The sequence below is a fragment of the Pagrus pagrus genome, assembly GCF_965226575.1.
Source record: "Pagrus pagrus genome assembly, chromosome: 8".
Taxonomy (NCBI): domain Eukaryota; kingdom Metazoa; phylum Chordata; class Actinopteri; order Spariformes; family Sparidae; genus Pagrus; species Pagrus pagrus.
Window position 1 is genome coordinate 20,112,376 of NC_140192.1, and position 22,503 is coordinate 20,134,878.

Below are 22,503 nucleotides of genomic sequence, written 5' to 3' on the forward strand. Positions count from 1 at the left end.
AGCACAATTACCCGAGGTAACAAATGTTCCTAATGATTTATGCCCGGCTCAGGTTGCTTTATTTTTGCCTGGGTGCAGTTCTCCAGGAGGACAGTGGTAGTGGTGCAAACCCCGGGGCTGCTCTGTGCTGATGCTCGGACAGCCAGCTCGCAGACATTGACTAATGGGCTATGTGAGACCACCGCCATTGATATTTACCTCATTTCTCCTCGCCCGAGCACTGTCTCACAACGTCAAGGCTACTCATCATCCTGCAAGTTTTTTGTTTCTTTTTTCAAGCCGAGGTATGGGTGATGCCAGGGGCCCCCTCGCTTGCTCACTTCTCCTACAGGCCCACCCATCGGTGCCCCAGGGCAGAGGAGAGAGAGGGAGAAGGTGAGAGCGAGATGGAGAGGGGAGAAGGTCAGACTAAAAGCTTGAGGCGTTGTGAAGAAACACACACTTCTCTGTGTTTTCACTTGTCTGCTTGATGAACTATCATTCTCACTACATGGCTGAGGAGAAAAAGGACACGTGTTTTCTATACCACAGTCTTAGGTGTGATGGAAATAAACTGCAGACATAAAACACCCGAAGATACGTTTCTGATGCCTTCTTTTAACACCTGAGATCTGGGCTGACTCGAGGGCATACACCGCTTTTGCAAGACCCAGTGCTTGAATTGCTAATACCATTTATGTAAAAGCTTCTGAAATTGCACAATCCAACATGCAGCCGCAAAAAGAAGAGAATCTGGGCCAAACATTACTTTCCTCACTTTTTACTTCTTGTAAGCATATTTGGACTTTACGCACATGAAGCATCTTTCTCTCTCTTTCTCTCAGAAAAAAGGCAACTACTCTACTTGGAGCCCCGAGGCAACGTTGAAGTTCTCACGTCACTTTTTACACATGAATTATTACCACTTTGATATCCTGGCACAGCCTTTGTGAGAGTTGAAAACCTGCTCTCTGATTACAAACCTCTGGCCCAGGTGGTCTCTCTCAAACTCCCGACACTAACTGAACTAACATCATGAAAAATAAGACCCACAATCCATATTTACAGTGGAACCTCTCCCGTTCTCTCTTTCTCTCTCCGTCACTGGATAACAAATGCTCACGGTGAGGCGTTCATTAACATCAGATTAATTGTGAAATAAAGCGTAGGCTTTTTTAATACGATTTACAAATTCATGGGAGCTCTTCACAGGAGGTACTAATTTTTCTTTTCATTGAAATTAATCACCCAATTGAGAAATTGTTCCGCTGAGATTTAAGTGTCAACAGAGGTGTGGCAAAATCTTATAACTGATTATTCAATTGAAACCATTAACTAAAGCAGCTGTTATTATGATAAATCATGCAGGAAACCTAAACAAGCCCAGTGCTGTGGTTCAATATTAATGATTATTACCCAACTTTAACCTTGTGTGATTTATGTATTGTTTGGTAATCACATGAGGTGCAACCTGTGAAATGTTGATATTTAAACATGGATCAGGTTTCTCAGTGTATTGCTCAATGCATTCTTTAATGTACAGTAATTCAACTTAAAGGTGCTAAATGTTGCATTTCATCAGTCTTTAAAGATATGAAACATTTCTGCATTAAAACTACAATCTACAAATGACTGTAATATCTGCAAAAAAAGAAGAAAACAAGATATTGTAGTTTTCTAGCCAGTCAGAAATCAAAAGCTAACTTAATGTTAGTGCGCACAAAACACTCCAGAGTCACACGTCCTGTAACTTTGAGCAAAACTTAGGGAATTCCTGATTATAGGCGTGTCAGTGGTTAATGTTCGCATGCTAAGAAGGCACAACATGCACTGTAACTACCTGTCAACTTTGGAGATAGCAGGAGCTACATTTTTCAACCTTTGGTAGAGACTAGCCACCTCCTCTCACCTCCTGCTTCTGTGCTAAGCTAACACAAACAACAACACAAATAGTTATTACATTATTACTGTAACGCATTACACTACAATACACTGTATTGAAACTTTATTGAAGCAGGAAGTCTCCTCAGTGACATGACCTCTTTTACAAGAGAGACGTCGGCAAAATGTCAGGCAAGAAGTGATCACATAACAATAATAAATAGATAAATATAATAAAATATGATATGATTACATACAACTCATCCATGAATCATTATTATTGTGTTACCCATCAATCCATCCAGCTGCACAACAATTTTAGGGGCCCACTAATGACTAAAATGAACCTGGGGCATTTCTCTTTGGTATGTTTTCTCAAACACACACACCTACACCCACAGACATACACAGAGTCACAAGTTTACAAAAAAGTAGTCCTATATGCTCACATGCATGCACAGACACATACATATTTCTAAAATATTATACAGATGCTTCCTCTAGATATACGCTGCTGTTGTATACGTACTCCAAGCACACACACACACTGTGTCACAGTGGTATGTTTCATTCACAGCTGGATTATTCGGGGACTGATGGGAGGATATGGAAATGGTCGAGACGCGCCGACCCTTTCATCTGCGCTCCTGTTCATCCTCACTCCCCCTGCCATTCGTCGGGGGAGACGCATGTCACGTACTCCTGCGCTGCATGTCAGAGACACCCACTGCCTTATAGACACGACCCAATGGTACACTCCCTTCTCTGGAGCTAGAGTTGACATCTGGGCCGCAGAGACAAAGGTAATGGTGCTCATTCCTCAGCAAGCACATACAGTAGTGTGGTGAGTGAACAAGTTCGGAAAGTGACTTTTCCTGCTGTCATAAAATGTATCAGATTACACAACAATCAAGGTGGCGGCTATAAAAGGCTGCAGACATCATCTCAGCTTTCCTTTTGTTGCACCACAGGTTTAGGTTGTCATATCAACATCTATTCAAAATGCCTGTTGTGTTGCTCTAATTTATGACACACCGGTTTCCAACAACTCCTCCTCTTTCTTTATCCTCCCCTGCTCTCACTCATACCTCTCTGCCTCTTCATGTCCTCTGATCTAATGGGGCAGAGCGAAAGTTAGACGTGACCCCTCCGACCACATGAAGCGCGTGGAGCTCACGCTGCTGCTGTGGCTGATGTCTGCAGGCACTGCTTTGTGTTTGCATTCAAAATACCAGGCGTCAAGTCGAATGGTAGCCATTGACATTTCAGGGCAGAGAACCTGAGTTATGCGGCAGACATAATCTGATGGTGCAGCTTTTAATATTTCGGTGACATTTAGATTTGACTTTTTAAAGATGTATGTTTTTTCTGTCAAATGGGCTGGAAATATGACCAATGCTTCTCCTCCACCAGGAAGACTGTGAGCCAAAAAAACATCTCTCGCCCCGAGGGAAACTGTCTCAGTTCCTGTGCAAATAAATAACAGCACATGCAGTCAAGACAAAACAGCAATTATCCAGGAGAGAGAGAGAGAGAGAGAGAGAGAGAGAGAGAGAGAGAGCTCCACAAACCAATATTTTCATGTTCCCCACTGTTCTGCCTTTACATGTTCCCTGCCTCTGTTTTCGTGGCACAGTTGGCAGTATGCTCCCGCTCATAAATGTGCATGGATTTGCGCTGTAAACTTCTACATGCAGCTTGTAGTGTTTGCATAAATACCGTTTGACACTTTGATGATCATAAGGTCTTTATGAACTGATCCCTCAGCGAGAGACTGCTATTATCCCCAAAGACAACAGGAGTTCATTTTGAGTTCTGTTGACACTAAAGTCTGAGCTGAAAACCATGTCTGTGCGGTTGTTTCAGCCGCTGTCTGCTAAGTAGTCCCGTGTACAAATGCAGGCATGTTTCCCTACAAATATGAGTCGGTGTATAAACTTAAAGTCTTAAGCCTGGCTGACAGCACGATATGATTTTTGAAGATGCCTCGCATGAAAGCCTCTCCACCCTGTTTAAAGTAATAAGAGATTACAGGTAATCTCCTGGTAATGGCAGGTTGGCATTCCTCTACAACGGGTGCTGTGGCAGCAGTGTGGGAGATGTTGTTTCTGACCTGAAAGCCTCTTAATCCTTTCTCAACATTTTAATTGGTTTATTGATCAGAGCCGGGAAGACTTCACTTACTCAACAAGATCTGGGTGAAAAGGTTTGTGTTTGTTCTGTGTCATATGTGTTTTTTTCTTTTTTAGATGAGACGATTGACTGTGTGTGCATATGTTGGCACAGATCTATGTCTGCCACTGAGGCTCATGGGTGCTGTAGTTTTAATGGGAAATCGACATTCAAAACTGAGGAAGATTGTATTTTTAAATTATCTAGGAAAGAGCTGTATGACTGTGTTGAGGATCGTGTTACTTTTTTAGCAGGAGGTTTTCTCTTATGAGTGTTTAGTTGGGTATAACAAACCCTCTTAACACAAAACGTGTCGCAAATCGCTTGTTTCAACCTGATGAATGCAAAGTGTACGTGAGATTGGGTGATCAGTTTACAAGACATGTTAAAGACATGTTCTAAATGTTTTTGCAAGGGAGATAAAAATGTTAAAACTAGAACATGTGTCATAAAAGTTGATATAAACAGGTGACACAGCACCAAAATAAAATAAAATAAATAAATTACCATAAGAAACTATTTTTTTCGTGGTGAAATTTAAATCATAACGTCACCCAAGAATAAAAAATAAAATAAAAAAACATAAAAAAAAAGAACTTCACACCCAGGACCTTACAGTGCTGCTGTTAGAAATCAGTGTTAGTCATTGCATAAGGACGAACATCAAGGCTGTGTCATCACAGAGCTGAACTTCTGAACTGTAGAAGTTTTCATGCCAAAAAAAACACAGTATGCATCACACTGATGGGGCACCTCATGCTCACTGCTGTTGGACTCAAAATGGACAGGTTAAAAAACTGTTTCAAAATCAGAGACATCTTCTTGTACAAACTAAAGCCTACATTACCCACAATGCAACTCAAGTGACATCATTTGAGGCAATTTATCAGACTACATCATCTTTGACAAAAGACAACTTTTTAAAAAAAAAAGCAGTAGTACTCCCCGAGACGACCTTGATGTGTAAGAATTTCTCTCTAAGAGTAAATCAGTTAATATGAGGTTCAAGTAAAATGAGATTTTACGGTGGAAAAAATAAAGCTGAACTAAAGAAACCATGCTCTTATTTTTTTTTATCAGCAGACATGTAAGAGTCATTTGGTCCAAGTCTCATGCAAGTCTGAAATCATTTTTTCTTGGGCAAGTCATGTCAAGTCACAGGTTGTGTCAATTCAAGTAGTCCTTATATAAAGCAAGTCAAACCCCAAGTCAAGCCCACATCTCTGCTTACGGGCATATGAGCATTGTGACGGTTTAGTACAGTGAATTTGACGATGATGATGTTAAAAGAAAACTACACGTTGTACTCACTATGACATTAAGCAGAGGTGGTCTCTTGTCAGCAGTCATTCTGATGAAACAACAAATGACCTGTTTTCTCACCCTGCTGTGTAATTTACACTTCCTGCAACAGGTGGGTGACATGTTTTTCAAGTCCAGTGTAGTGATTTAGCGCATTGCTAGAAAGACTGTAATGATAACCCCTCTATTATGTTTGGGTAAGTCAGAGATATATTGGAGATGGGGGAAGGTAGTGATAGTATGCCAGTAGAAATGTGTGTGTGTGGAGAAGCAGCTTGTTTTCTGCTCCTCTTCTATCTGCCTTTGGCTTTCTCTAGATATAACACCTTGACTGAACCTGATGCACCCTCATAACATTACTGAACTGCTCTATCTGTGCCCATTAATGTTGTTCTGGAGGGACAGCTGAGCTTGCCTAAGGCTTACTCTGTGGTGTTTGTGATGTGTGCTTTTATACCTGAGCTGGTGTGTAAGCTCTTGCCAGTCTGGGCAGATTTGAGGGCTGGATTTGCTCGCATCGCTGCCAAATCACAGTTGTCTTTTCAAGGTCTCTGACCCCGAGATAAATGGCGGTCTGCAGCAAATACAACTCTTTTAGATTTGTTTACAGTGCAACATTACTACTTACTGCGCTCTACAAATAAACGTGCATGGCAAAGATGGAGTACGTACAAACCTGAGCGACCTGTTTACTACAAAAAATATGTACATTCACTGGTTGAGACTTTGGGTTGTTAGATAAATAAAGGAAAGAAAGAATTTTATTTGCTTCCACTTGGAATGCAATTGTACTTCATTTACCTGGTGTCTTTTTTCCATTAAAAAAGCAAAATAATGAGTTGCCACCAAACTAAAAATGGACATTTTTTGCAGTGGTTTATTTGAGCGTGCCCACTCTGTTGGTATAGACTCAAATGAACCCAGATGAATGACCCCTGTGTGCGGGCTTTTCACAGGGAGACGATGATAAAGTTGTCACATTAAAACATGGCATCGGCAGCATGTTTATTCTGCGCTGCAATTCAGACATGCAAGCCAAGAGCAGCAGTGGAGGTGCTTTCCACTTCTATTCAGTAGCCGTCTTTGTGTGACTCACCTGAAAGGTCATAAAGCAGCATGTCCCATCATTGCTCAGCCCCGTGCTGATTGGCTGCCTGCCTGCTCTTCATTGTTGGGTGCTTATACTGAGCAGGAGGCAGTACTGATTTGCTGTTTGGAGAAGATTTAGACCTGTCACACACACATGCACACAGCGGTTTTAAGGCAGTGAGGGTTATGGGATTATAAAGAGGAGAAGTGAAAATTCCTGTTTGGGAGATCTGCTGAGGCTTAAGTTTCCCCATCACACATGTCACGGTGGAAAAACTCCCAGGAGGAGGAGGGGATCGAAGCGTCAATCCCACACTAGTCTCAGGGTAAACACAGAGGTATTCAATGACCCAAACAGTGCTCTCTGGGTTTCTTTTAGCTCAGATTGTGTTTCTTGCTTGTGCTGCTCTGAATGGTAACGTTGCCATGCAACTATATATCCAACACTTGCAGTAACAACATACCTGAGTATTTTTCATGACATAAAAGCCAGTGGATCATATGCTTTCACATCCACTGTGAACAAGCTGTGAAACCCAAACTTGGTGAAAATCTCTCTAGCCTGTTGCCATTCCTGGAAATGTCTGTAAAATTACCTTAAATACCTATCCCAGTCTGCCCGAAGTAAATTCAAATTTTTTTTGCCAACATTTTTAAATGCAAAAATAATTCTACAGACAACCTGTGACTGACCCATGATGTGTGAAACATCATGGGTCCACATCATATAGTCTTACATGGTCCAAGGTCAAATTAGTAAACAATGACTGAAAATGAACACTTTGTTTTTCTTAGGAAATATTCAGGCGCATTCAAAATACCCCTGCCTGAGGGTAACAGGGGCAAAAACTCATTATAGTTCTTTATTTCCTCGTTTACACTAACTTTGTGCATAAAACATAGTTCAAAACAAATGCTTAGGTGGAGAAATCATCATCATAATCATAAAACTACATTAACTTGTAATTTCTAATTTTAGGGTTTTAAACACTGATATAAACTACATATTGCTGGATTTGAAACCTCATTGGTTACTAGATCAATCATCTAGAGGCTGGCGTGTAAGAGGCTCAGGAGAGGGGAGAAAGAAGAGAGAGTATGTTACTTTTCTACACAATCACTCATTGGCTGTTGCAGGCCCTAGGGCGGACATATATGATCATATCTGCTCAAATGAGCTGTCAATCAAACGGCAGTTTTCTTTTTTGCCACAAAAAATGGACAAAAAATGTTACTGAAATGGATCTAGTTGACATTTTACACACTAGTTTGTTAAAACAGAATATAAGAGTATACAAAAGGGAATAAAAAAAACACATGTGCCAAAACCAATGTGAACCATAAAAAAAAGGAAATGAAGGAAACACTAAACAGTGTCCAACTCCTCCAAGAGAAGCTTCCAGTTATGTTTTGAGAGCGCTGCTGCTACAAGGGAACATGCATTACAAAGCAGGAGCACTTGAGTGACTAAGCTGGATGTCATCGTCTGAGAGAGAGAGAGAGAGAGAGAGAGAGAGAGGGAGAGGGAGGGAGAGAGTGAGAGAGAGAGAGAGGGAGAGAGAGAGAGAGAGAGAGAGAGAGAGAGAGAGACTGCAAGGGCCTGTAACAACAGAGGCAACAACACTCAACTCACCACCGATTGTCAGCCGCACAGTCATCTGAAATGACTGCGTGTGTCAACACCTCCAAGAATCACTGCTCCGACTTCGGTGTGTGTGTGTGTGTGTGTGTGTGTGTGTGTGTGTGTGTGCGCGCGTGTGTGTGTGTGAAATGATTGTCGTCACCTGAGCGTACAGCACTTGCAACAGTGAGGGATCTGAAAGGTATAAATCAGTATGTTTTGCAGAGCTGTACGTGTGCGTGCACGTATGTATGTATGTCATCATCTACAATTCTTTTATGTCTTTGTGTGTGTGTGTGTGTGTAAGTGTATAACAGATGTTTGTGTAAGCATCATCAAGGTGTTCTTACTTTACCATTGTCTCCATAGCACTTTGTCAGTGCTGCTACAGTATAGGGGCAAAGACACTTTGCATTAAAATGGGTATTAGCCCACAAAATAAAAGCACCCAGTTTGTTTCATTGACCTGATCATTAGTGAACCCCTCACACTCTTCAAGGCAATGAGTGGGGATGGAAGGTTACCAAGGAGGATCACCCCTCAAATTGCCTATTGGCAATATAATACTTTAATACCCTGTTTTCTCATTTTGTTTCTCATAAATAACAGTTTATTCTGAATCTTAATTGATGCTAAATGATGTTTCCACTGACTCTAAACTCTTTGTTTTTTATGGCTGCACCGTTTCACTGGAAATAATAACTGAATAGTCACATGCACATCTATGCACAGTTCCCCTAAACCCCCAACATATTTGGTACCTTTATAAACATTGAATGTCCACAAGAACTGGTAGTTAGTCGCATGGTTATTTTGGCTTTGGCGTCACAGCCTGAGTTTGTAATGACTAAACCACCAGCAGGCTGCTGTTTGTTTAAGGAATAGTCTGACATTTAGGGGAAACATGCTTATTTGCTTTCTTGCTCAGAGTTAGACTAGAAGATTGCTTCCACTCTGACATTGGTGCATTAAATATGAAGCTAGTAGATGGTTAGCTTCAGCCAGGAGTAACAGCTAGCTCTGTCCACATCACCTAGCAGCATCACTATGGTTGACTAATTAGGCAAGAAAGTGTATATTTATGTACTTTATAAATGTTGAATTATTCCTTTAAGGGGTTCAAATAAAGACTGCAATAAGTTACCCTTTTTATTTCCCCTTTCACTGTAGACATCAGTGTCTAACTCTTGCTGTCTCTCTTTTTGTTTCATCATTTCTATAACCACAGAGTACATCTCCTGGTTCCTGCCAAGAGAATATTACAGTCATTGAGAGAGAAGAGGATGCATACTACTATTCCCAGTCTGGCTCCAAAGCTCAACACAACTGTGTTTCTGATAAAGACACAATAATTGAACTTATTTTCATGCAAAGAGCTGCATGAAAAAGTAATCGATTTGCAGCTTTTCCGTCACAGCTCACAACACTTAACTCCACGAAATATCAATAGAATCAGCGCGTAAGCACAGATAATGGTGGAGTTAAAGTTGATACAGCACTGAAATATTAAAATAGAGTAGATAAATACCATAGATTTGACTTAAAAATAAATAGAAATTGTTCCGATTTGAGATCTGACTTCTTGCAGCAGATTTTACTTAGCAATTTTCAGGACAAAATGTCCAGAAGTGAAAATGGCACCATGACACCAACTGGCACTTCTGTTGACCTCTTCACATGGAAGAAAAATATACAGAGGATTTAATGTACTCTACACCTCATTGAACACTACCGAAGCTTAAAAAATTCAACCACCCATGAGAATATTTGATTCTGCAGCGAGTGCCAGGCAGTGGAGGTGATGCTGAGATCAGTCTTTGGCACGCTGTGCACCTTCAGGTCGGCCAGAGTTTAGCAAAGCAACACAGGAGCACATCAGCCCAGAATATTCTGCACACAGGTGAGCTGAAGGCATGGATGATCTCCGTCTTCAGCCGGTGGAGGGCTCGGTGTTGCACTGGGAGAGGCGCTGGTGTTAGTGGGAGCCCCGACTCTGAGAATGAGGTCATGGCACTGGGACTCCAGCGTTCCCCCTCAGCTCTGTCGGGCCCTGAGGCTCCCTCACATCTGTGTGCTGTCTGACCAGCGGCAGGCAGCTGCTCCCTCTCATTATACCCCCTAATGGATGGATCCGTTTCCCTCTGACCTCACCCTCCCTCCACAACAACATCCCTCCGTCACTCTGTCCTGATACCCCTGCATCCAGGCACAGACCCCTTTTTCTTCAACGTCTGAGGGGCTGAGCAGGCACAAGTCTGCCGCCAGTGAAAACAAGGGTAATGCTTTCGATTACAGCCAACCAAATACAGTTTAATTATTGAGTTGATACACATATCAGTAAAATACTTATTGGGTAACTTTATGCAAGTACAAGAGAAGAAGACAAGAGTCTTTAAGAGAGACAAATAAATTGCACTTTAAAATGATATTTCAGCACCTATTGCAGTTTAAATAGGACAGTTGTTGAAAATGGGACAAAGGGGGCAAAATTAAATAATTTGATATTTATCCACAGTTCTAAAAAAAATTACCTCAATAATGCAAAGCTGTGAGTATTTACACCTGTAAGTGGCTGGTTGTGTGTGTGTGTGTGTGTGTGTGTGTGTGTGTGTGAGCATCAGTGTGTGGCATCCAGTCCACTGAAACAGGAAAAAAAACAGATTGGAGAAGAAAAGGAGCTGTGTGCTCCTCAGAGCTCTCCACCTGTGTTTGCCGCTGAGTAAACAGAAGCTGATGTCACGAGTGGAAGACAGCTTGCGGTTTGCTCTTTGAAATTGAATTTCAACTTCTCTTGGCTCTTTTGATTTCGTCGCAGAAGGCAAAGCGAGCTATCAACACGCCCTCCCATCGTGGCTTCTCCCGGGGCGGAATCAGTAATGCCTCGGTCTAGCCCAGATATTTGTCTTTATCATTAGCTCGGTCCCGCTGCGTTTGAAGCACTGTCTGAGAGGCAGCTCAGACTATTTATAGGCTGGGAGGCTTTTTCAGCGAGCTCATCTCATCATGTCTCCTCTTAACTCATCTCAGACTTGCTGAGATGCAGATTGAGGAATTGCTCTTTTATCGCACAGCTTTTGTGTTTATTACCGAGCGGCTCCGATCCATCACTCCCGTCGGTTAGCCACAGCTCTCAGAGCTGTCGATCAACAAGTGAGGCTGGTCTGGCCCGCCTGGTGATCAATGGCTTGAGGTGTAGCCCGAGAGCGAGGAAAATGGAAGAAAAAAGGAAGATGAAGAAAGAAGCGGAGGATTGAAAGTGAATGGAGTTCAAGATAATCTCCTGTGCAGATGGAGGGAAGCAAAAAAAGAGAAAATGAGAGGCATTATGGGCCTTATGATGATCCATGGGAGATCTTGAATGCATTTCAGTGATGCAATTCCTGAGATACTTGAGTGTGTCTGAATGAGTTTGTGTGGAGTGTGGGGGTGTGGGACTGACAGAAAAAGGCCAAAATAAAAGCACAGTGGCAAAACATTTGGTTGCCAGGCAACAGGGCTGCAAGCAAGCGTAGTATTAAGTTATGAAGAATGGCGGTGCATGACTCGACTTCCCAGATCTGGTTTCAGAATGGTGTCGGGGCGGGGCGGTGGCGGCGGGGGGGGACAAAGACAGAGAAATGTCTCCACCTGTCCTGATTTGTCAGAGCCGCTGAACAATGACACTGGCCGCTACAGACGTCGTCTCAGGGGGCCCGACCCTGGCATATCATCAGGGGCCCTCAGGCTGGGCTAAGGTTTAGAAGTCTCTTGTTAGTTTTGGGGTCCATCCGAGTCATTTACCCAGCATGTAATCTGAAGATGAGCTCATTACATTGTCTGATCACACGTCTGTGAGGGGTTTAAAGGCTGAGGGGCTTAAGAGGGAGCGTTAGACTGAAAGCAGGGAAAGAAATGACTTGTGAGATCCTTCAGAGTGAAAGTAGCCATGCCCCTATGAAAAAAAATACTGTATAACAACTGAAAGTCATGTATTCAAAATCAGACTTAAACTATAGAAGTATACTCAGCTAAATGTACTTAAAGGATAACTACCGTTTTTTACAACCTGGACCTTATTTCCAGCTAAATATATGGTCATTTACTCACCCAGATAACTTTGGTGTCATTCGGCGTCGTTCGGACGAAATTAGATCCAGTGGAGCGCCGATATATCCATATAATGCGAGTAACGGGGCATCGACACACAGCCTCTATATAACGCATTATCTACCACGAAACTAGTTAATTTCACCAATATTTTGTTACGATATGCTAGCGCTATTCCCCTCTGAGTCCGGGCTCGTCTGTTGTCAACATCCGGGGTCTGTAGGTTGCCCTACTACCTCTGACCTGGAAGATGTCGTCTCTGAGCTGCGCGCGCACCCGCGACAGCGCGGCTTGTTTACCTGTAGCTGCTGCTGCTAGTTTGACCCCGGATGTTGATAACGGACGAGCCCGGACTCAGAGGGGAATAGCACTAGCATATCGTAACAAAATATTGGTGAAATGAACTAGTTTCGTGGCAGATAATGCGTTATAGAGGCTGTGTGTCGCTGCCCCGTCACTCACATTATATGGATATATCGGCGCTACGCTGGATCTAATTTCGTCCGAACGACTTCAAATGACACCAAAGTTATCTGGGTGAGTAAATGATCATATATTTTGCTAGAAATAAGGTCCAGGTTGTAAAAAACGGTAGTTATCCTTTAAAGGAATAATTTGTAAGATATGACCAGAATTTTAGTTTAAAAAATTAAAAAAACTTTACATTATCAACAGATTTTGAAGAAACAGTGATAACATTATGTCAAAGGCGTCTAGGTACTGTGTGGTGGAGATGTCTGATGAAGTTACCATGCTAGCCCCAGCCCGTCTTCTCTCGTAATACCACTTTGTACCAGCACGAGGCGATGGTCTGATAGCCCCGTAGTTTCAGCTGGTAGATACAGTATATGCCAGCTGCAAGAGTAAACCAACAAAATAAACTCACAAAATGTCAAGAAATAAAAAACTCTTGTTTCTGCTTTTCCTACTAAAAGGAAAAAAATACAACTGTACACCTTATGAATTCAAGTTTCTTCCTTTCACCGAACTAAGACGAGCTTAATTACCTTGTTAAACCACTCTAAAACACACTTCATTCAAACTTGACATAAACATATTTAAACTCACCGAAACACTGTCTCCACGGCTAACTGAGCCATGAGCTAATGGCTAATGGTTGTTAGAAAAGCCTTCAGCCAAGGCTAGCTAACACAGAGCAGCAGTTGTCTGTTACTCTGGTGATATGCTGCCCTCTGTGTTTTTGAAAAAAAAAAAGCTTGAGGGGAGCTAGTTTTTACTTTACATTCAGCTAGGTATTTCAGTCTAGTGGTTTCCGACCTGGGGGTGGGTCACCCTCCAAACGGGAAATGTTTAAACCACTGCTTTAAACTTAAACAACACGCATAAGTATTTAGGTAAATGTACTTAGTTACTTTCCACCACTGGAGGGTTGAGAGGGATAAGTATCCTGAAGGTTTGTACCGACTCTAAAAATAACTCCTAAAATAACCTTCATTCCTTCCTCCTGCCCAGTGTTTTGTGTGTATGTGTGTGCGTGCACGGCCCGCAGACCTGCATCTGTCTGTCAGTCAATTTGTCAAATACCGCCAGCTTGACAACACACAGACAGGCAGCAGACAAGGCCAAAGTTAATCCTCAAGGTTTTGACAGTTCATCACCTCCTGTCACTGGGAACATCGTCTTCCCACTCCCATGAACCCCTCTTCCCCTCACTTACGCTTCATTTGATATTAAAAGATTTCATTTTGCATCAAGACCTGTTCACAAGAGTGATTTACAATAAGAGGAACACAACAGTGAGGTCAGCCTTTGTGAGTTTTTAATACGTTTAGTACTTAAACAGCTGATGGGATTTTGATTACAGCTATTTGTTGATTAGATCCATCAAACCATGTCACGGTGGAAAACAACATTTAAATTTCATAGGTCACTAAAAGTGTCCAATGAAACCTGTTCTGTTTTAATGAGAGTCTTTAAGTCGGGTTATTGGTTTATAAAGGCACCTGAAGCAGCTTCCACAGCAGCGAGACTAAGGAGCCAATCCTGATCTTTATAGACAAAAGCTTCTGTTTATTTGAAGATATTGCTTAAATACAGACTCATCAACAGGTGCAGCGATCACACCCGATCCATGCTGCATGGACACTGCACACAACTAATGATAAAGAGCATTATGTAGAGATATTAAGGATCATTGGAAAAAATACTGTTTTAAGTAAATATAGTCAGAAAACAACACCACTGAAATGTTTCATATACACAGACAGACCACAACACACTGTGAACTACATAACCTGCCAGGAATTCTCAACGCTATAAATCCATCACATTGTAATTCATACAGAAGTGGTGTAGCAAGTTTCAAAGTATGTCAGTGTGATGCCTGAGGCCATCTGGTTTAAACCAGGTAACGACTCTTGAGGCAGGGACTGGGAAGGGGGTCCCTCGGATGTACAGCTGAAACCCACTTCCGCAGATAGCCGTCCAAATAAGAGGTTGAGCCCTGGAAACATAGTGTACGCTCTTATGCTGATTACAGTGAGCATGCATACCAGATGGGAGGCACACATGTTGTACTGTACCGTGCGGCGAGTCTGCTCCGTACCTCATCCTCAGCGGTGGAATTTAGCTTGTAACGAGTGGCTTTTTCCTTCGCTGAGCCTCCAAATGACAGTGTCTTGTACAACAACAACGAGGAAGAGACTAATGTTTGCTGCTGGTTGGTATGTTGCTCAACACGGTTCAATAATTATAAGAATGAGGATTGAAATCCATCCGTATCTGTGTGTGTGTGTTTACTTATCTATGGGTGAAAATGTTCAGCCCCTTTGTCCTACCCAACAAGTTTTTCCACAATCCGTAAAAAAACAATCCCTCTTTTTCTCTGTCTTTTAAATGCGACCTTTAATCACAGTGTGCATCCACGTAGGCAGCATCGGGGCAGCAGTTTCATACCACAAATGAGGTGTGCAGACGGCTAACAGTTCCTTCCTTCTTGGAGTTTGTGGGTGTCTGGACGATGTCAGTGTTATGCAGCAGACTCAACACTGGCTGTGCTGACAGCATGGGGCCTTGTCTGATAAGACGAGCCTGCTGCTCGCCTGGGCGGCCCTGTGCAGCTCCCTTGACACCTGCTGCAGCTCTTATTCTGGGATGGTGTCAAAAGCTTTTACATTGATGTTATCTGACCAACATTTCCTGCTATAAATGCAGACATGGACCCGCCTGTGAGTTGAAGTGGACTCTGATATATAGTGGCTTTCAATCTGGTTCTTTCAAAATAAAACAAACTATAAAATATCAGAGTTATGTATTCAGAATTACCACCTGAAGTTCAGCACCCTGAATCTCATCATTTGCTCTCTGACAGAATCCTCACATTTCAGAGTTTCCTTCTCAAGCTCTCGCTATCAGTTCTTCATCTTGAAAGACTAGCTGTCAAAAGCCTCGATTTCATCCATGACTGGCTTTGTCAGCTCGCAGCAAGAAGACAGATTAATCTACTGTTTATTTAGCTTGCCAGGACAATCTGCCTCGAGCTCAGCAGAGAGTGATATTGGATCCTTTCTTCAGTACATACCAGTAATGTCACACTGAAACTTACTTGTCAGGTGCCTTTGTGTCCTGTTTCATTCATTCAGACCCGAAGAAGCTTCAACACCTTGTTTAGCAACATTACACACAGACAAACGGGTCAAGGGTCAAAGGCACAGGATACTGACAAATGGAGGAAAGGCTGATGGGAAGATTCATGAACAGTACAGAAAAGGATTGATAAAGACATACATGTACGTTTTTGCTGCTCCTCCTTGCCTCTTTCCTTTAGGTACCAAATTTCGTGAAGAGTCACTTTGAAATTTTTTTTTATTACAAAATGCTGATTGCCTATTCGTTGTTGGAAAGATATTCAGCTTGAATACAATGTGAAAGCAAATCCTTGACACTTTTTCCTTATTCTTAAAAGTCCGTATTCAGACACTGATCCTTCAAACAAGCTGTCAGGACTTTCACAAGGTTGTGATGTCACAACTGTACAGTCACCGCCTCCAAGCAGCGGCACAGCTGATGGGGAAACATAGAGGGTGGTGCTTGCTCAGGCCTGTGAGAGCTGACCAATCAGAGCACACTGGGCTTTTCAGGAGGAGGACCTTAAAGAGAGAGAATGAATAAGAAACAAAGCATAATATGGGACCTTTAACTTCCAAAGACAATATGTAGTTAAAATGGCCCTTTCCAATGTAAATGTAATTATTTCTTCATTTTTATCAAGATTACATCGTCTTTAGCTGCAAAGTGTTGTGTTGTGGAGACTTTTAAAGGATCAGTACACAAACTTTGAGCTTGACCTGTTCAAATGACTAAATGTTTGGATATCTCGGCCTCTGCTGCTTTTGTTTCCACTGCTCCTTCTTTAACCTGTCTGTCAGAAGTCCCCCAACTTTAAGTGTAATATCAAATCACTGGAGGACATTTGAATCAAATCACGGATTTTCCCACCAGTCAAAATGTTTTTGGATTGTATAACAGGATTATTTTTCCCCCCAACATGTTATTGCTGGATTAAAAAAACAGTTTTGGTGTATTTTGTGGCTTTGTTAAAGAAGCAGGAGGTAGTGTTTCACAGTCCGTGGTCTAAACCCAGAGGCTACCAGGTGCCTCGTAGGTAAATGGTAAACTTGTCTGGTGTAATTCAATAATACAAATGTGCAGATGCAAAATCTGTAGAAATACCTCCGAACAAGCGAGAGCTGCCAGCATTGTCTTTAAATACACACAGATACTTTTCTACACTTGGTGGCTTGAACGTGAGCCAGCGTGTGTGCACATCATAACTTGGTTAACCAGGTTAGGCACATGCTCTGTTTATGACAACTGTGATTAAGGCCTCCTCCTATGTTTAAAGCGTTACAGTGGCACGGAAACATCTTGCTCTGTCAGGTCTGGTCTGTTCTCTCTCAAATGCCTTTGCGTACAGTTTGATGTCAACAAACGACATGGTGGCAAACAGCAAGCCTGCACACATGACCACGATGATTAGTCCTTTCCTCCATCAGGTTTAACCCACTGTTGCTCACTTGAGGATGTGGCAAGTGACTGGTTTCTCCAAGATGACACAGAGACTCAACTCAGCTGTTTTAGGGTAAACAGTTTAAGCAGAATGAAACCTCAAACAAAGCAATGTAGATACCTGGCCTACTCCATGCATGTGTGTCCAGCGGCGCGTGCTGAGCCTCTCTTTTAAAGGAAAACTCCTGTTTTAAAGGAACCTTGCCTCAGCTGCCAACGTTAACAAAGAGCTACGCCATGCTCGGGAACATAAGCCAAGCACCAACTCTGCTCACTTCAGTGCACATGGCTGTCAGGGAGCAGGAGGCTCAGGCTGCTGTCACTTTGAATGACTCCATGAATAGGTCCGAGCCTTTTAGCGCACACTGTTTGGCTGTAAGCTGTTTTGACATGGGCCCTAATACCTCTCTTGCACTCGGCCAAAGGGTTTGGGTTCAGAGGCCTGTGCACGAGGAGGGAAACTGCTCACAGCCTGCAGAGACAAGAGTGGTGCTTTTCTGGCTGGCTAAGAGGGAATGACTGTGACATGTGGCTCACACAGGGCTGGATGGATGTCAGTCACTGCTGCTCATCTCCCATCTCCCCCTCTGACCATCCGTCTGTCTGTCTGTCACTCTGTCTGTCTGGTTCCCTGACAGACTGCAGTGAAGAAGGTGCGAAATAAACATCTTTATATTTATCTGGTGTCTCTCTTACTTAATTACTGAAATAAGCATAAATAGAAGGTGACTGAAACTTAAAGCCACTTCATCCCCCGAACACACACCTTCGCTGAGCTCTTGTCTAAAGCAGTGTGTATGAGTCACGTAGTAAAGCTCAACTGAACAGAGGGATCCTGTTACAGCCCTTCAGACCTCCTTGATCTTATGCTAGGCTTGTTTACTGGTGGGCTCCACTTAAAGCTGGAGCTTTAACTCAGCTCATCATAATATTATCTAACTAAAGTAAAGTCCTGGTACCGCATATTGTGCTTTTGATCAGACATTACTTAAATTTCAAAAACGTTTCTTCTATCTGCAAGCATAGCAACAATATGCACCGTCTGATGGAAAAATCCACATAATTAAAAAAAATAAGATGAAGCAATGACAGATAGAGTTATGAGCTTAAGTTTGCATACACACGTCCCTCAAATAGCGTGTTTTAAATTAAAATATTGTAAAGTCATAAACAGCACGGCAGGTTGAGGCAGCAGATTGCCCTCAAGGTAAAGAAGCTGACATATACATTTATTGCACATGTTTATTGGCAAAATAGAGCTTAGTGTGACAGGATTTTATAATTTTTTTATATAATATTTTCATATCTTTTCAATTAAAATTATTTCGTCCTTCATATTTGTAAAACACTTTTATATTAAATATTCTGCACTGATTTGTCATTAAAGCAAACTGATAAATGCACCAGCACCTTAATAACACTGGTGCCCGAGTTTTGTTTAAAATGACACATTTAACAACCACTGGGGCAGCTAACGCACCTTAAATGGCCACTCAACAACACAAAAAGAACGACTGCTGTATGATATTATAGCCCATGACTGGTTTAGGGGATTGATGCTTTGTCTTTCACTTTAGGTCTTGTATTTGCATGGATCATCTGTTGCTAAAAGCTTTGTGCATAAGGCAAATGAAAATAGGATTTAAACCTGAATTTACATTTTTTTTAACCACTGGGAGCGGCAGAATAAACTGAAAACATAACACTGACATACAGTATGATTGCCTTATAAATGTGGTGAACAAAGATCTAAACAGTTGCCTGTCTGTCCCTCTTTGATTCAGATAGTCACTCCCCTTTTAGCTCTCTTTTGAGAAATATCTGTATTTTTGGCTGCTGAATGCTCTTCTGTGTTTACCAGCTAGTTGCTAACTTTGTTGTATACTGTTTGGCGCTGGACAGGTGCCTGCTGCATCTGTAAACAACGCTGATGAGAGCTGAACCAAAGCAGTGATGTTGTGGGCTGGACAGTTAAACACAGCTATAGACTAAAAAGTCCCACAGAGCTGTGGGCGACCACAGAGTCACGTGATATTTTTCTGTGGATTCATCAGTTTGAGCAAGCCCTTTTACATTACACATAGCCATTTCATCTATTGTTAGTATAAAAATATTGACTTGAACAGCTTTAAAACAATAAATTAAATAATTAATTTAATGATGCAGTCAGCACTTACAGTAAGGCTGTCACGGTACCAGAACTTTAAACTTCAGTTCACCACTAGTATAAAAAAACAACTTGATATCTCTGTCAATTCCACAGAAAATGGGGACAAAAAGCCACACATACGCAATACAGTTTTGTTTTGTCTTTAATTAACAATCTGCACACAGTGCTGGTACAGAAAAAGTCACTAAACACCAACACATTTGCAACTAGAACGGCCCAACAGTCCCCTGTAATTAAACCAAGCCTAATCCAATATCAAATAAAACATATTTAAATCCGCTAGATCTGGATTTTTATTTGGATCTGCAACAAAATGTACTCACTCATATATATATATATATATATTTTCTTTTTATATAAATCCATGCATTATTCCTTGAGAAATTAAAAAAAGTGCTGGAAAACGCCCTCTGTCGCAATGTTAAAGAAAGTGAGAAAAAAAAATCCTGGATCTGCCCCTTTACCTGGATCCACACCGAAAGTTCATATGGTCTATTCTGGGCCGAGATCCATCCCCCATCCAAGTTTCGTGGAAATCCATTCTGTAGTTTTTGTGTAATCCTGCTGACAAACCAACCAACCAATGGACACGAGTGAAAACATAACCTCCTTGGTGGCAGTAATTACATTAGATCAGATTGTTGATCAGTTCTTTCTAATAGTTTAAGTAGTGAAGTATTGATACTTATGACTATCTTACAGAATGAATACTTAATATCCAATTCTGTGGTTCCCCCCTTTTTTTAAATGTTTACATTAGAATGGTACTGCCTGTGGTATACTGTCGGCTAAGTTGCAGATAACAGCTGTTCTTTTATCATTTCAATATCCTTTTAATAATTTCCTACTGCAATGACCTACTTATAACAGAAGTGACAATCTGCCATTACTACTACATTTTACCAGGCAAGCCTTGAACAGCCAGTGTAAGAACTTGAAGTCTTTGGAAAAATGCTGTGGAGCTTTGCGGATATGTTGAGAATGGATGTGCAGTGAGTCGAACTGTAAACTCTTGTGAATACACAAATTATCTTAATCTTAAATAAATAGCCGCATGATAAAGTGGCCTAAGCTCGCTGCAAAGGGAACTTACGGGAAGCTGAGGTAACACAAACACTGGCAGCAGATAAGGCTGGTTTGATCCTGTGTGCGCTGCCGACCAAAGGCCCTCTGATGCCGTCACTGTGCTGCCTGGCAGATAAAAGCCAGACCACAATAAGGCCACTGCAGTCAGCTACCACAGTGAGTTATTCTCTCTGTCAAATGTGTTTCTGTTGACTTGCTTGTTTGTTTATTGGTGGCTTGTCCCTTTGGAATTTGAGGTCTGATCCTACGCTTACAGTAAACCCTGCAACAGAGCGAGAAAAGCTCTCCAGTTTCGTCTGTTTGATTCTTTGTGTGGATATCACAGGTACAGATGAAGAGAGGGAATCTGCTCTCATTATAGATGACAGTAAAGATGTTATGTAAGAGTGCATCTGAGCTTTTTTTTTAACTTTCATTATTTTATTCCGAGAGACAGTGACTGTAAATTGTTTGTATCTGTGGTTTGCGTCTATGTACACGTGGCGGATGTCGTATGTTTATGTGATTTTGACTAATTGCACTGAGACCGATTTCAAATTGCAAAAAGTGCACATGCCCAGACTGTCTGTATAGGGGAAAGCAGGAGTTTTGATTACACACATTTTAATAATAATGCTTTTTTTGATACATAATTGAACCCAAACTGAGCTGTGCTGACTCACTGCTTTAAACTCAAACACACAAATGATCAGACAAACATTCTCCCCTTCCAAGACAGCAGAACGTCGCTGCTCTCGTCCCAGGAGATCAGAGGGCTTTGCTGTGCATTACTGCCATCTAATGGTCAGGGAGCTGTAAGACGTGCACTTTGCCACTCTGACTACAGTGTATAAGCAACTGTGTCAGCTGTTACACAAGTTAAAGCCCTGTAAAATAAATGCATTATTTCAATTTTGACATGCACAACACCCATATGTCCATTATTGTTTTATTTGCTTCTTTGCCGTTTAAAGAAGTAAGCTAAAGCCCACTGCCCTCCACACAGTGCAACTGGCTGTCTCTTCTCTTCACTGAGGACATTTTCTTCCATGTGTGTGTTCCTGATCCTTTTCTGCTAAGACACCTGCCCAATCATTGTGAAGTAACAATTAAAATCATGAGCTGATTCAACCTTATCTGATCACGCCAGCCCACCTCTTTTGAATATGCGGCTTAAAGCTCTGAAGTGCCTTTGTGTCTTAATTACATGTATTAAACACCAAAGAATGGCTGCAGCTGGCTCGTGGCTGTGTGTACAGTGCAATAACTCATAAACATTGCACTATCACAAAAGCAAAAAGGCACAAAGGGGATGGCAAAGAGTATCGGTTTCACAAGCACTGGTCAAATAGAGCTCCAAATGTAAGAAAATACCGAGTGAGTGGCGGCAGGGAGACAAACACACACTTAAAAGCAGCACGTTGATACACTGTATCCGCTGTCAGAACAATTCACCTGCCGCCATCTCTCAGCGCCGCCATTCACGGCCTCGCCATCTCTTTTCTGCCCGTGCAAATTGACATGTCATCACTTGACTATATTGATCAAACCTCAGGTGCAAAGTGGAGGCCCCCGCTGGACACCTTACCTAACTTTTCTCTCTTTTCAAGCATTTTAAAGCCTCCCCGTTTCTTCAGTGATGTGACGCTCCCAGCCTCTTTGGAGTTCAGTGTGGGTAAACACGAGGCTGAAAGCTGCCGCGGGCTCCTTTAGAAAACACCACAAAACTTGCTTTAACTGTAGCTAGCTGGCTTTCAGTGCCATACAAACACAGAGCTAATGTGATCCTGGCTAACCCCGGTGCCCACAGTGGTCACACTAGTGTTGTCTGCTGACAGCTTCTGTTAAGACTCCATTGTGTGGACATGGCCGTGGAAGACAAGAGGGGAGGTAGTTAAAAGCACAAAGGGGACATGGGTACACACTCCTTTCTTTCTCTCTCTCATCACAGCTGCCTTTTCTTCTGGCTGCTGCCCTGTCCATCATCCGCCATGAATGGGGATCCCCAGGCCTCTCCTCAGCTCCTGAGGACGGAGGGTGGCTGGGAGTCTGGAGAGGGGGGCTCACCAAAATCCTGAACCGCCAAAGACAGGTGCAGGCCAAGATATGA